The following is a 14,431-nucleotide window of genomic DNA, read 5'->3' on the forward strand; positions in this document are numbered from 1 at the left end:
CATCTGTTATTAACATTTTTGGAGCACCAAAACGAGCAAATTGTTGTCACAGTCCAGTTTTAGAACCTCTGTGACATGATGTGACACTCAGTCACCCATTGTAATATTCCGTGCTGAGAACACGTGAATAAGTTAAAGGACTCTAAAATAAGCGTCAATGTTAACTAGTTAGTGAAGAACTCCAGCAGAGAGTGGATGTACGATTTTCTCTGTCTGTAATATGTCATCATCATCATCATCATCATTCCTTTGAGTTCCTCAAGGAACATAGGGCCTCGACATAAACACGCCACTCTCCACGGTCTCTTGCTAGCTTTTTGATGGTATCCCAGCTCTTCCCGGTCTTCTCTGCTTCTTCAAGTACACTGCGTCGCCATGTTCTTTTTGGTCTTCCTCTGCGTCTTGTTCCCTGGGCGTTCCACTCTATGGCCTGCCTAGCTCTGTTGCTGGTATCTTTTCTAAGGGTGTGACCAATCCATCTCCACTTCCTCTCTAAGATCTGCACTTCTATATTTTTCTGTCCACTCATCTCCCACAGTTTGGTGTTTTCTACTTTGTCATACCAGTGTATTTTTAGGATATTTCTCAGGCATCTGTTGATGAAGGTCTGTATTTTTTGTTGTGGCTTCAGTTGTTCTCCATGTTTCAGAACTATACAGTAGGACAGCCTTGACATTAGAATTAAAGATTCTTAGTTTAGTCTTGTTTGAGATGTAAGGAGATTTCCAGGTTGGTTTTAGCTGTGTAAATGTCTGACGTGCTAGATTTATACGGCGTTTAATGTCTTCATCTGTTCCACCTGATATACTGACTACATAAACTAGTTAGACATCAACACCAGTCACGCCATTACATGCAGACCGAATCATTCAAGTAACCTAAATAGCTTTGCCAAAGCTATTCTACATCTGCATGCTGAGATCCATTCAACTTTATCAACTCTGTTCCTAGATCTACCTGTGACACCTGTGTGAAACCGAAAGCAGAAGACGACTCTATTCCTAACTAGAGCTACAGGTGTCGTCTGAAAGAAAGAGCTATACCATTCAAGACATCGTTTGATGACAGATACACCGCTTCATCACTAGTGCTCGCCACTATTCATCATTGGCACACTCGCACCTTGACATGGTCGTACCATTCAGGTCTTGTAGAGAAATAGCTCTCAGCTGAGACATTCTCTTACTTATGGTCAATATTTTTTTTTCAGCATACTGATGGATATCCTGATTTGATGTTATTTATTTGGGCTACTTAGGAGTAATACATAGCCTAATATACAAGTAACTGTACAAGTTCTATCTTTCCAAGAACTGGATTATATTAATTTGAACTAACAGAAGTCCCTAGTAAGTAATTATCTTGGATTACCTAGTTGTGAACTTCCTAACCACTGTGGATTATTATTTTGGAGTACTTGACAGAACTTGTATTAATTGTAAATTTGAGCATTTGAGCCATCTTATGGCATTGAACTGGATTATTTTTCTACTACCACTTTAATGCTCATAGTGACGTGTATTCTTAAATTGGATTACTTATACATGGATTATTGAACCACTCAAGCTGTAATTGCATTTGACAAGCTACAAGAGAGAAGAGGATTAAACTACACTAGTCAACAAGAAAAGAGTCTGTAAGTCATTATTAACTAATTAAATACATGCATATGATTATAAAGTACATGGATTTTGCTTTGATATAGCAGTAATTAAACTTGATTGTTAGTAGAGTTAGTAATTGATAACTCTTGGCATTCTTGGAGCCATATTTTGATTTCATTTCTCTACGTGTTTTTTTTAGGGTGGCTGGAGAGGGACTATTTTATGAACTATCATAACAATAGGATCTATTAGGGTCTATCCTATTTGTTCTTTAACCTCTATAAGGCCCAATGCGTTTGAGGCTCTCCTTGTTGGTACGGAGGTCATAGAATATAGTGGGAAAATATTTATTTAGCTGTTGAGTCTTGTTTGTATTTTTGTCAGTGTACTTAATCTGTATCTATATTGTTGTTTGTTTAAAAGTCCTGTATCCATATATCTGTATTTCTCCTGTCACATTTCTACTTTTTATTAATTTCCTTAAAAGCAGACTGTGTTGTTCTCTATATTGTTTCTGTGTTTGTCCTTTTACTTATACTGTACATATATTTCTTTCTTTTACTAATTTACATTTTTTACTATTTTACTTTGGCACGACAGCACACATGTATAACATATGTTGATATTTATGACTATTGAATTTGAATAGTTTATAATTGAGTAACTAATGAGTAAATTTTGATCTAGATCGATACATTTGTTTGACAATTCTCATTACATTCTGTCATTACATTATAACCATTGATTGAAATTTTTTATTATTGTATAATACACACATGTAAAATAATTGACACACACTGTATTAATAAGCATAACACAGTACATTCTTCCTCACTTAATTAACTAATTATTTTGAGCACACAAAGCATTAAACATGTCTTCCTATGACAAAATTTTAGAACTAGTGAAAGTCATGGAACTAGAAGGGGATGAGAAAAAGGAATTTATCAAAAAAGAATTAGAAAAGGCTGAAAAGAGAGAAAGGGAGGAAAGAGATAGGGCTGATAAAGAAAAAGATAGAATAGAAAAGGATAAAGATAGGGAAGAAAGAGCTGCTGAAAGAGCTCATCAAAAAAAATTAAAAGAACTAGAAACTAAACAAAGAGAAAGCCAGGACAAAGTAGAGTTAGCCAAACTAGAAGCTGCCAAAACAAATCCCAACATTATAACCCAACAGTCTACAACAAAGCCATTCATCTCTAAATTCCGTAAATACAATTCAAAAGATGAAACACTTGAAAACTATTTAGTCCAATTTGAGCATATTGCCTCAACTTATAATCTTAACAATGAGGACATAGCCAAACACCTACTAGCAAATTTGTCGGGAGAACCCCTCAACATCATTTCCACTTTAACTGTAGACCAAAAGAAAGACTATGCGGCAGTAAAGACTAGATTACTAGAGCACTTCGGGAAAAATTCAGACTTCTATCGTAAGCTGTTCAGGGACACTAAATTGAAAAAAGATGGGGACTTTAATAGAATAATATTCGACATGAGGACTGATATGATAAAATGGTTAGAGCTAGCAAAATGTGACATCAAGGACCCGACACAAATCCTAGACATGCTACTTATTGACAATGTCCTCAACAACGTGACAGACTTGGTATTTACTTTCCTTAAAGAAAAAAAGATCAAGACAGAGACTGAACTGATAACGAATCTAAATTTATTTAAAGACAGTCACCCTGGACACACCATTGACAAAAGAGACCTATACCAACTTGCAGCCACAGCAACAACATCCAACAACAACAACAATGATAAATACAAATGGTCTAACACCAAGACTTGTTTCAATTGTGGGAGAAGAGGTCACGTGAAAAACCAATGCAAAGCTCCCATAAACTACAATAACAATTATAGGTACAGAAGCTACACTAATTTCTACAACCCAAACAGCTATAAGCACAATAATAATTACAATAATAGACCATATAGACCACACCAGAGTGCAAGTCCCAATGAAAGAAGAAATTTTACAAACAGTTACCAACACAATAACTATAATAGAAACAACAGACAATCTAGAAGGGACCAATTTAACTACCACCCAAACAACTACAATAGCGGAAATAGAAACAATAGAAACAACAATGGCAATAACACCAACACCCATAGAGAGGAAAATGTAGCCTATATGCAATCAAATAAGTCCAAAATAAAAGTCTTTCCATCCTATGTCAATTCTAAAGAAGTAGGATCAATTCGTGACAGTGGAACCTCGGCAATAATAGTTAAAGCCTCTTTAGTTGAACCAGGACAGTATCTGGAAGATACAGTAAAAGTGACCTATGCAAACATACAAAAATTTGATATTTGCAAGACCGCTAAAGTCCTAATAGAATCACCCTGGATTACAGGAGAACTAGAAGCCATAGTCATGGACACCCCAGCACAAGATCTAATAATAGGCAATGTAGAAGGTGTAAAAGATCTAACACTAGAAGAAGTTATGCAATGGGCGGAAGATAGACAAAAGTATTCCCTATTCAAACATGAGGCATTATTAGTTGAAACCAGATCACACAAAAAAATAACACCAGAAATAGAATGCCCCACTGTATTACTTATTGAAATAGGCATAACTAGGGAGGAACTAATAGCTATGCAGAAAAATGACACCACAATACAAGACCTCTTAAGCAAAGATTATAACAAGATAAATTTAAATAACCACCATATAGAAATTAACAACATAGCCATTAGATACAACAGGAAAGAAAACTGTACTAGACTTCAAATCCTGATCCCTAAAACTTTAAGAGCTAAAATATTAAATATGGCACATGATGACCCCACAGCAGGACACTTAGGAAAAAAAAAAGTATATGCTAAGATAGCCAACAAATTCTTCTGGCCAAAGATGGGAAAGGACATTAAGAACTATGTAAACAGTTGCACAGAATGTGCCAAACAAAAAACAGTGACTAGAGCCCCATTAGAAAAATCAGATAAATCTCACTATTTTTGGGACAAAATTGCCATGGACATAATGGGACCCCTAACTACCAGCAGTAAAGGGAATAAATATATTTTGGGTATCATTGACATGTCCACTAGATGGGCAGAGGCATTTCCTCTAAAAGATATAAAGGCTATTGACATATGTAATTGTTTAAAAACACTTTTTCTTAAATTTGGATTCCCTAATAAGTTACTGTCAGACAATGCATCAAACTTTAAGTCCCACCTTAACCAGGCATTTGCAGAAATGACTAACATCCGCCTAGTCCATAGCACTATCTACTCACCACAGGGAAATGGAGTCATAGAGAAATGGAACAGAACTGTAAAACAGATGATATGTAAGCTAGAAAGAGACTCAATGAGTACCTGGGACCAGACTCTTAGCTATGCTATATTTGCCTACAACACTAGCATCCATGAAACCACCAAATTCAGCCCCTATGAGCTTGTATTTAACAGAAAACCTAAAGGACCTTTAGAGTTATGGGCCGACAACATGTTAAACTTAGAGAACATAGAACAGTACCATCCTTGGATAATTCAGACCAAACAACAGCTTAGACAAGGAATAAAACTAGCAGAGATAAACATGGACAAAAATCTAGAAAGGCATAGGAAAATAAAAAACAGAAATAGAAAACTAAGAACACTAAATGTAGGTGACCAAATTTTTGTTAAGATAGAAAACAAACACTGTAAAGATAAGAATGAGGGACCATTTAAAGTTATAGAGAGAATTAATAACAAAGTGTACATCATTGATAAAGATGGTAGAGAATGCAAACTCAATATTGATAAACTTGTTAAATTGGATAAGAGACAAATAACTGACACAGATATAATTGAACTTGATGTAGAAACCAAACACAACATACAAGAACATATAGCAAGCACCATAAACACCACACACAACAGTAGTCCAAATATTGAAAATGATATGTTACAGAATTTAACAGTTAAATATAGTGATGTAATTACACAAAAGCTAGGATGTACCAATCTGATAGAACACACAATAAAACTCAACAAAGCACTACCAACTAAGACAAAAGCCTATAGTATCCCCAAAGCATACGAGGACTTAGTTAGAACAGAAATGACCAACTTAATCAAAGATGGGAAGATAGAGAGATCAGAAACATGTAAATATGCATCACCCATGGTCATTGTAAAAAAGAAAGACAGTGGAGTAAGAATCTGCTGTGACTTTAGAGAAATAAACAAATGCACAATCATAGACCCAGAACCCCTACCAGACACTGACAGTATAATTACAACTTTAAGTAAATCATCCCTATTCACAACAATGGACTTAAACAGAGGATTCTGGCAGATTAAAATGGACCCTGACTCTAAGGAATATACTGCATTCAAATGCACTATGCCAGGCCTAGAAGGTATCTATGTCTGGAATGTCATGCCATTCGGCTTAATAAATAGTACAGCCACATTTCAGAAATGCATGTCAAAATTATTAGAAGGCATAAATAATGTATTGTCTTATGTAGATGACATTTGTGTTTTCACCAACTCACAACAGGAACACATTCATGTACTAGAGCAAATATTTTCAAGACTAAGAACACACAACATGACATTAGCCCCCAAGAAATTAAACCTAGCCAAGCCTGAAATCCCATTCTTAGGATATTGCATTACCAATGACAAAATCACACCCACTGAAACAAACCTAACAAAGATTAAAAACATAAAAGAACCTAGGACTAAGAAAGACATGAGATCATTATTAGGACTTTGCAACTTTTATAGAAAGTTCATTCCAAATTATGCACAGATAATTGAACCCCTTGTTGAATTTACTAAAAAGAAGCATGGAAACACAATTTGTATGGATGAAAAAAGTAGACTAGCATTAAGCAACTTAAATAATTAATGAGAAACTAGAATTAGCCAGTATTGACCCAACATCAACAATATCACTATACACTGATGCCTCCAACACTGGTATTGGGGCATGCTTACTACAGCAAAGAGAGTCATTTTTTAAGCCAATAGTACACATCAGTAGAACACTATCTGAAACAGAAAGAAAATACTCAGTGATTGAAAAAGAATTATTAGCCATTGTATGGTCAGTTGTAAAACTCAAGAATTACTTGTTAGGAAGATTTTTCAGCATTAAGTGTGATCATAAACCATTACTGGCACTAAAAAGAAAAGAGCTAAAAAATGACAGGATAAACAGATGGACACTCATTCTCTCAGATTACAAATTTGACTTACAAAGCATTCCAGGACATGAAAATGTAATAGCTGACTTTTTATCCAGATACATAATACATGAAAATGAAGCAAGTGATAATAATGACATTAAACACATCAGCCAGGACATTCTGATAGAGTAAATAACCAGTACAAATCATTTAGAACCAAGTAGTAGTAGTCAACTAAGTCAACTTAACATTCTACACATTTTTCAAATAGGTCATGACACTTTATTGTTACATTTTTCTCTTGGGTCATCATGACACTTCAATTGCTATTGACCTATTATGCTTATGATCAATAACAGATCATCTATTTACTCATTGTATTTTATTGTCAACTTGTAATATGACAAATACCAGATGTGTTTATTTTGTGTGTACATATTTTGTTTTACTACTGAGCATGCACAGCAATGTAAACAATGAGATGTAAACTACTTGAACTGTTGACCTGAATTTTTTTTTCAAAACAATGTAAATATTGTCTAAAATTTTTTACATACCTGAATACTACAATGAATGTTTATAAACATGGAAATTTGTTTACTATTGTACTTCAATACTACACTCAGACTATTTATAGTAGTCTTATGCAAGGTCAACCTTGAACTGGACTGACATGTCTCTAATTTTTTTTATTTTTCTTGATGATGGCAAAACTTAGAATAATATTTTGACACAGCACATCACAATTGTAAATAAACATTAATTTTTTTCTGTAATCATTTTGAGTAAATTTACTCAGTGTGTCAAATGATACACATTGATAATGTTGTGCATCTACAATTATAGTAAAACATTGGATGTGGTATAACTTATATATTTTTTTCCTTTCTTATATTGATTAGCATGTGATTGCATGTACAAATTTTTTCAGTACAAATGTATGCATAAAGCTGTTAACACTTGATGGAGGTACTTTTCATTACAATTAGTGTGACATTTCAGTGATTTTGCTCTCAGTGAATTAAGTATATAAATGATTATACATTTTGGACTCAGTAATTTATATGATGTTATACATAATTACTAAGATTATATAAGATGATATGAGCAATTGAAGTGAACTTACAGCACTTCATGGAATAAGGTACTAAGCTCATATATATATTTGTACAGTGATATTGATGTAAAATATACTTGTCAAAGATTTTTGGTCAAAAATCTTTTTGGAGTGTGGGGCGTATGTCACAGTCCAGTTTTAGAACCTCTGTGACATGATGTGACACTCAGTCACCCATTGTAATATTCCGTGCTGAGAACACGTGAATAAGTTAAAGGACTCTAAAATAAGGGTCAATGTTAACTAGTTAGTGAAGAACTCCAGCAGAGAGTGGATGTACGATTTTCTCTGTCTGTAATATGTACCTTAATGAATTTGATCTTATGTTAACTTGAGAGATTTCTTCGGACTTATATTGTGAACATTTCATTGATGTGATTACCTATTCTACATGGCATGAGCAGCCAGTATTTATTGGTTTATATTTTGTGACGGCTGAAGTCGCCAGTATATTTTGTGAATTATATTTTATGTATAATAAAATTATCGTCTGCTACAAGAGCATTTATTAATGTTTCGGAACGTTTGTGCTTGAAGAGTTCAGTGCGCTAGTATACGCACGCACCTGCAAATATAGTGCGTATGAGAGAGTATCTACTTAAGGAACAATACCTACAACACACGGACACATTCACGTCGTCACGCCTACAACTAAAACTAGGCAGCGACAATTGTCCTTTTAATTTTCTAATCACATCTTGTGATGTTGTTGTTGAAAGATAATCATACTCAGTAAAATTAGAGTAATAATCAACAGTAATTAGATACCGTCTTCCATCCACTTCCATCAGGTCAGCTCCACCTTTTTCCCATGGAACATTTCCTTCATCATGTTGTATAAGTGTTTCTCTCTGGTTCATAGGTTTTCTTTCTTGACAAGCAGTGCATATCTGCCATCTGCTTTATTTCATCAGCCATGCCTGGCCAGAATATCGTCTGTTGGGGCCTCCTCATCATTCCATCATATGCAATGTGTGCTGTGTGCAGGTTTTTCTTCATTTCTTGACGCATACTGAAAGGTATGACTATTCTTTCTCCTTTCAAAATTACTCCATTACTAAGTCCCAAAGTATCATCAAAATCAAAATATGTTCTTATCATGTTGTCTAAATCTTGTTTTTTTTGAGGCCATCCATTCATAATTTGCTTTGATAATTTATTTAATGTGTCATCTAAGTCTGTTTCTTGTTTTATTCTTTCTAATAATGGATCCGGTATGTCCACAACTTGTGTCTGGCATATGTTAAAAACTTCATCTTGCTTCTCTTCTTGATTGCACAGTCGTGATAATGTGTCAGCAATGTGTAAACTGTTTCCTTCTACCCACTGAAATGAGAAATCATAACGATTGCTCCTTAACATCAAGTTTTGTAATCTTCTTGGAGCCTGGTTTAGAGGCTTCCTTAAGATGTTTGCAAGTGGCTTATGATCATTTATTATTATGACATGTCTTCCAAATGTATATTGATTAAATCTTTCTAGCCCAAAAACCACGGCAAGTAGTTCTTTTTCAATGAGCCCACCGTTTTTCAGTTGGTGTCAATGCTCTAGAGGCAAATTCTATTGGTTGTCCTTCTTGCATTAGTACAGCTCCAAGTCCATGTTGACTACTGTCCACTTGTATTTCCAGTTTCTTGTCAGGGTTGTAGAATATAAAAACTGGAGTATTGGTAATCATTGTTTTTATCTTGTTGAATGCCTCTTCACATTTTTCAGTCCATCTAAAATTGCAATCTTTCTTTGTTAGTTCTCTTAATGGTTGAGACACTTCGGCTAGATTGTTCAAAAATTTTGACAAATACTGCACCATTCCACATAATTTTCTTGCTTCCTGGCTATTTTCTGGTTTCTTCATTTCCAGAATAGCTTTGATCTTCTTTGTGTCAGGCTTTATGCCTTGTGCACTAATGCAGTGTCCCATGAAACTTATCTGGTCTTGTTTCTTTACTGTTTTTGTTTCATTTGATTTAATGCGTTTCTCTTTGCATCTCTCTCTTAATCTCTTCAGTTTGTCAGAGTGATCTTTTTCTGCTTCTTGTTTGGACTGACCACATCCCACAATCACGATATCATCAGCCACATTAATGCATCCTTCTAATCCTAACAATGCTTCTGTTAACTTCTTCTGGAATATTTCTCCACTTACACTTAGTCCAAAAGGAAGTCTTGACCATCTGTACCGCCCATATGGTGTGATCATGGTTGTTAGTAGACTAGACTTTTCATCTAGACGTACATGCCAGTAAGCCTCCTTTACGTCCAATTTAGAAAATATTTTAGCATTTAGGAACTGTGGCATTACAGCTTCCATAGTTGGTAACTTAAAATGTTCTCTTTTTAAAGCAGTGTTTAGATGTCTTGGTTCAATGCAGATCCTTAAATCCCCATTTGGCTTTTGAACCACAGCCATCTGGCTGACCCAATCTGTTGGTTCATTTACAGGAATTAATATTTTCCTTTTTACTAATGTCTCTATTTCTGCTTCCACTTTCTTTTGAAATGCAAATGGTATATTACGACAAGGTGATATCACCAGAGCTATGTTCTCATTGATAGTTAATGATGTTTCACCTAAATCTCCCAGATGACGATCCATTGTGTTTACTTGTGATATGAATCTATCTTCATTTAATGTGATCAGACTTAAACTTTGGCATGTTTTACGGCCTAATAAGCATTGATATTGGTTCTATACAACTGTGAATGTTACCAAATAATTCTTTTTGTTTTTAGGATTTGTTATTATTAAGTTAGCAGTGCCCTCGGTTTTTAATTTGGAATTATTCCACATTGTTAATGTTTGAACATTCTTCTTAATTTGTGTCTTTTTAACGTATTTCTTACATATAATGTTAACATCTGCTCCTGTGTCCAGTTGAATTTGTATTTGTTGACTATTTATCATGAATAGTGCTGTCATTCTGTCCCTATATATGTTTAACACATTGAGTTTAATTGTTCCTCTTGGTGAAATTCATCCATTGCATTATGCATATGTATTTTATTCTTAGTCTTACACTTAACTGCAAAATGATTTTTGCCTTTGCATTTATTGCAATTTGTTCCCCAAGCTGGGCATGCTGTTCTGTTCACTGCATGTCTGCCTCCACAAAACCAGCAATCTATTAGGTTGTTTCTGTTGTCATTTTTCTTCTGTTCTATCTTATCTATCTTCACAACAGTTTCCTTATTTATCTCTGCCAATCCTTTTGCAGTTTGCTCGTATGTTTGGCATATCTCTATGCACTTCTTCAAGGTAAGATCATCGTGATTCAGTAATCTCTCCTACAATCTTTTCTCCACGGCGAATATAATCTTGTCTCTAATCATTCTATCCATTTCTTTAAAATGACATTTTTCAGCCTGAGCTCTAAGCTGCGTAATGAACACATCACAAGATGACACCTTTTCTATGTTCGAAAATCTGAAACTTTCCAGAACTTCATTTTTTCTGGGGTTGTAATAGTTGTGTAATTTCTTTAGTAATATTTGCGGGTCATTTACGTCTTCATTCTCATCATACTGCAACTACTCACAAATCTCTTGGGCCTGAGGTCCAGCACAATGTAGTATTATTGCTTTTTGTCTGATTTTAGGTTTTTTCTTCAGCTCCTATTGCTAACAGTAACAGTTCCACTTGTCTTCTTCATTGGCGAAAGTTTTCACTGACATTACCTTCAGTCACATTTAACTCTGTTGGTGGTTTAAGTAGACCTTCTGCCATCTTCCACGAAAACTTCACTATAGTATATCTACCGTAACTGAATAACCCCAAGCCTCTCTATATATATTCAATAATATTCTAGACTGAGACTCTGGAATCTACTAGATTCTAGATCTACATTTTAGATCTTTTTTTTTTTTTTAATTTAACTAGATTTATATCACTGATATAAATCTAAATATAGTTCTTGTTACCGCTGCCACCATGTTGATTATTATAAACGAATAATAACAAGACTCTGGATATAACTTATAAGACCCTGAAATCAGCTGTTTAATCTAACGCCATATTGGTTGACAAAAATAGTTACAAAGGATGTTACTCCCAAACACCGATTGGTGCAACCTATATAAAACACACATCAACAGTAGCTATAATATATTTGTAAAGTTAACAATAGCTCTAATATAAGTGTTTGTATAAAATTATGCAATGACATTTTAACATGAGTTGTAAATTGTTTTTTTAAGGCCCCTTCATATGTTGACCTAACAAAGTCAAAGTTGCCAAGGAGAGTTGAGTAAATAGAAGGTTTGTAAATAAACATTTATATAAGTTGTTTATAGACATATTTTACTATCTTGCCCTGGATGTGGCAAAATATGTAGGACACAGCTGGGGCTGTGTAGCCACGGGAAATACTGCATTCCTCGCTAATCTTCGGACTCTTAAGACAAGCCTTATTATTACTGGCTTACAAAAATGGAAGAGCTGCTATTAGTTTTGTGTGGTAGTATGACCATCTGACTGTCATGTTTAGATCTCAAAAACTAGAAAAGCATTTTATGGTATTTTGCAACTTGCTAAGTTTATATTCAACAACTAATAATTGCCTTGTCATAAGGAGTCCTTTTTTTAATCTTAAGTATCTAATCAGTTTTCTGTAAAAACTTTTCATTTTTTTCTGTTATCTTTGAAAGATTCTAATTTGTTGAATCTGGGAAGAAATGGGCATATTGAATGGTTATCATTATGATAGTGTCAAGATGTATTTAATACTTATATACAATTCAAATAGCTAGTAACTTACATATTTGTATCATATTATTTTTCAGCGCAAAATTTTCATTTATTAACTTTTAAAGCAATAACACAGTTGAATGTTCAAGTATCCACCTGACTGATGAATGTTCAAGTATCCACCAGACAGATGAATGTTCAAGTATCCACTAGACAGATGAATGTTCAAGTATCCACTAGACAGATGAATGTTCAAGTATCCACTAGACAGATGAATGTTCAAGTATCCACCAGATAGATGAATGTTCAAGTATCCACCAGACAGTTGAATGTTCAAGTATCCACTAGACAGATGAATGTTCAAGTATCCACCATTTCATTAATTATCATATTTCTCTTTTAGGAAAATGTTTCTGTTTTCACTTTATTTTATTTTGTACCAGTCTATTATTTTGTACCATTAAAAATTTATATTTTATGTTAGTAAAAAAGATGTTTGAAATTTTGTAGCAAAATTTTTTTTAAAAATCTCTATATATATTAAAATAGTAATTTACTCAACCTTGGAATCCTATCGCTGAACTGGGAAAGCTAGCTTTGATTGTTTTTGTTGTTGTAAATATCCATATGGATAGTGTGTATATTATGCAAAGGTTGATTATTAGCTGTTAAGGTTGCAATTTTCCTTTTTTTAATTTTTACATGATTTCAATGTTAAATACCACTGTAGTTGTCTTTCTGATAATGATGCTATGATGTGGTCTTGGTATATTTTTTCTGTGATTAGATGTTGTAACATATAGATATTGACAATGTACAAAGTTTATATACAACCAAGTTCATACATTAATCTATTTCACAATCATACAAACTATAAACTGCGTAAAGCTTTTTGTTATTATTAAAAATATAAACTGTAAAGTATTGGATGCTAAAATGCATTTGAATTGATTCTTCCCGAGCTATACTTTATTGCTTCTTCATTTTGTGTGTGCACAATCTATTGAATTAATAATGTAATTTTTTGTGAGATGATTTGTGTTGGTCACATGTATAAGTCATTAGTTTCTATCATGATTTTTTAAAAAGTATTTGTGTAAAACCACAGAGGTTTCATTAAATTTGTACTTTATTAATTTTTTATTTTACATTTTTGTTAAGTTTTAATTTTACTTACAAGCTGAATTTGTATACATAGCTATGATTTGATTTGATGGAATTCTTCTTTTTATAAAATTTTACATGGTCTAAGGTTTTTGAGTTATTGAAGCTTTTTTTCAAAACTGTCTGAAGAGTTGAACTGAAGGCTTGTGAAACAATAGGCCAGCCAAAAAAAACTATGTTGTAGACTGGGATGTTTGCTTTCTGACAGCATTGTTGTAAAATAATTATATTGTAATGAAATATTTTTCAAATAAAAAAAATTAAACTAAACAAAACCTACATCTTGGCTATTAAAATCCAGGTTAATACTGCTATTTGTTATATAATGTATGTGTCAAAGTCATGAGATGTATAAATTGGATGTTTACATAAACATTGGTTTTGTGAAACATCAGTAAATTGTATTTATGACCCTACTCTAAATGGTCTAGAAAGTTGAAAATAAGAGTACCAGTTCAATGTTAGAGAATTAGGTAGGGGAGACAATAAAAGAGTTTTAATATGTTCAATCTTCTTGTTTAGTCCACTTTGGTGAATTATAGTGGAAGTTTAATTGTGTTAAATCATATTAGCCACCCAACTCTATTGTAAAAATCGTATTATACAATGCAACTTTTATCTACAGATAATGACCCTGTAAGAAGGTAAAGTACCACAATGACCAACCAGCGTTACTTTCCCCAACTACTGTCTGGTGCCCAATAGATTTGGT

Source organism: Biomphalaria glabrata, chromosome 16, assembly GCF_947242115.1.
Source record: "Biomphalaria glabrata chromosome 16, xgBioGlab47.1, whole genome shotgun sequence".
Taxonomy (NCBI): domain Eukaryota; kingdom Metazoa; phylum Mollusca; class Gastropoda; family Planorbidae; genus Biomphalaria; species Biomphalaria glabrata.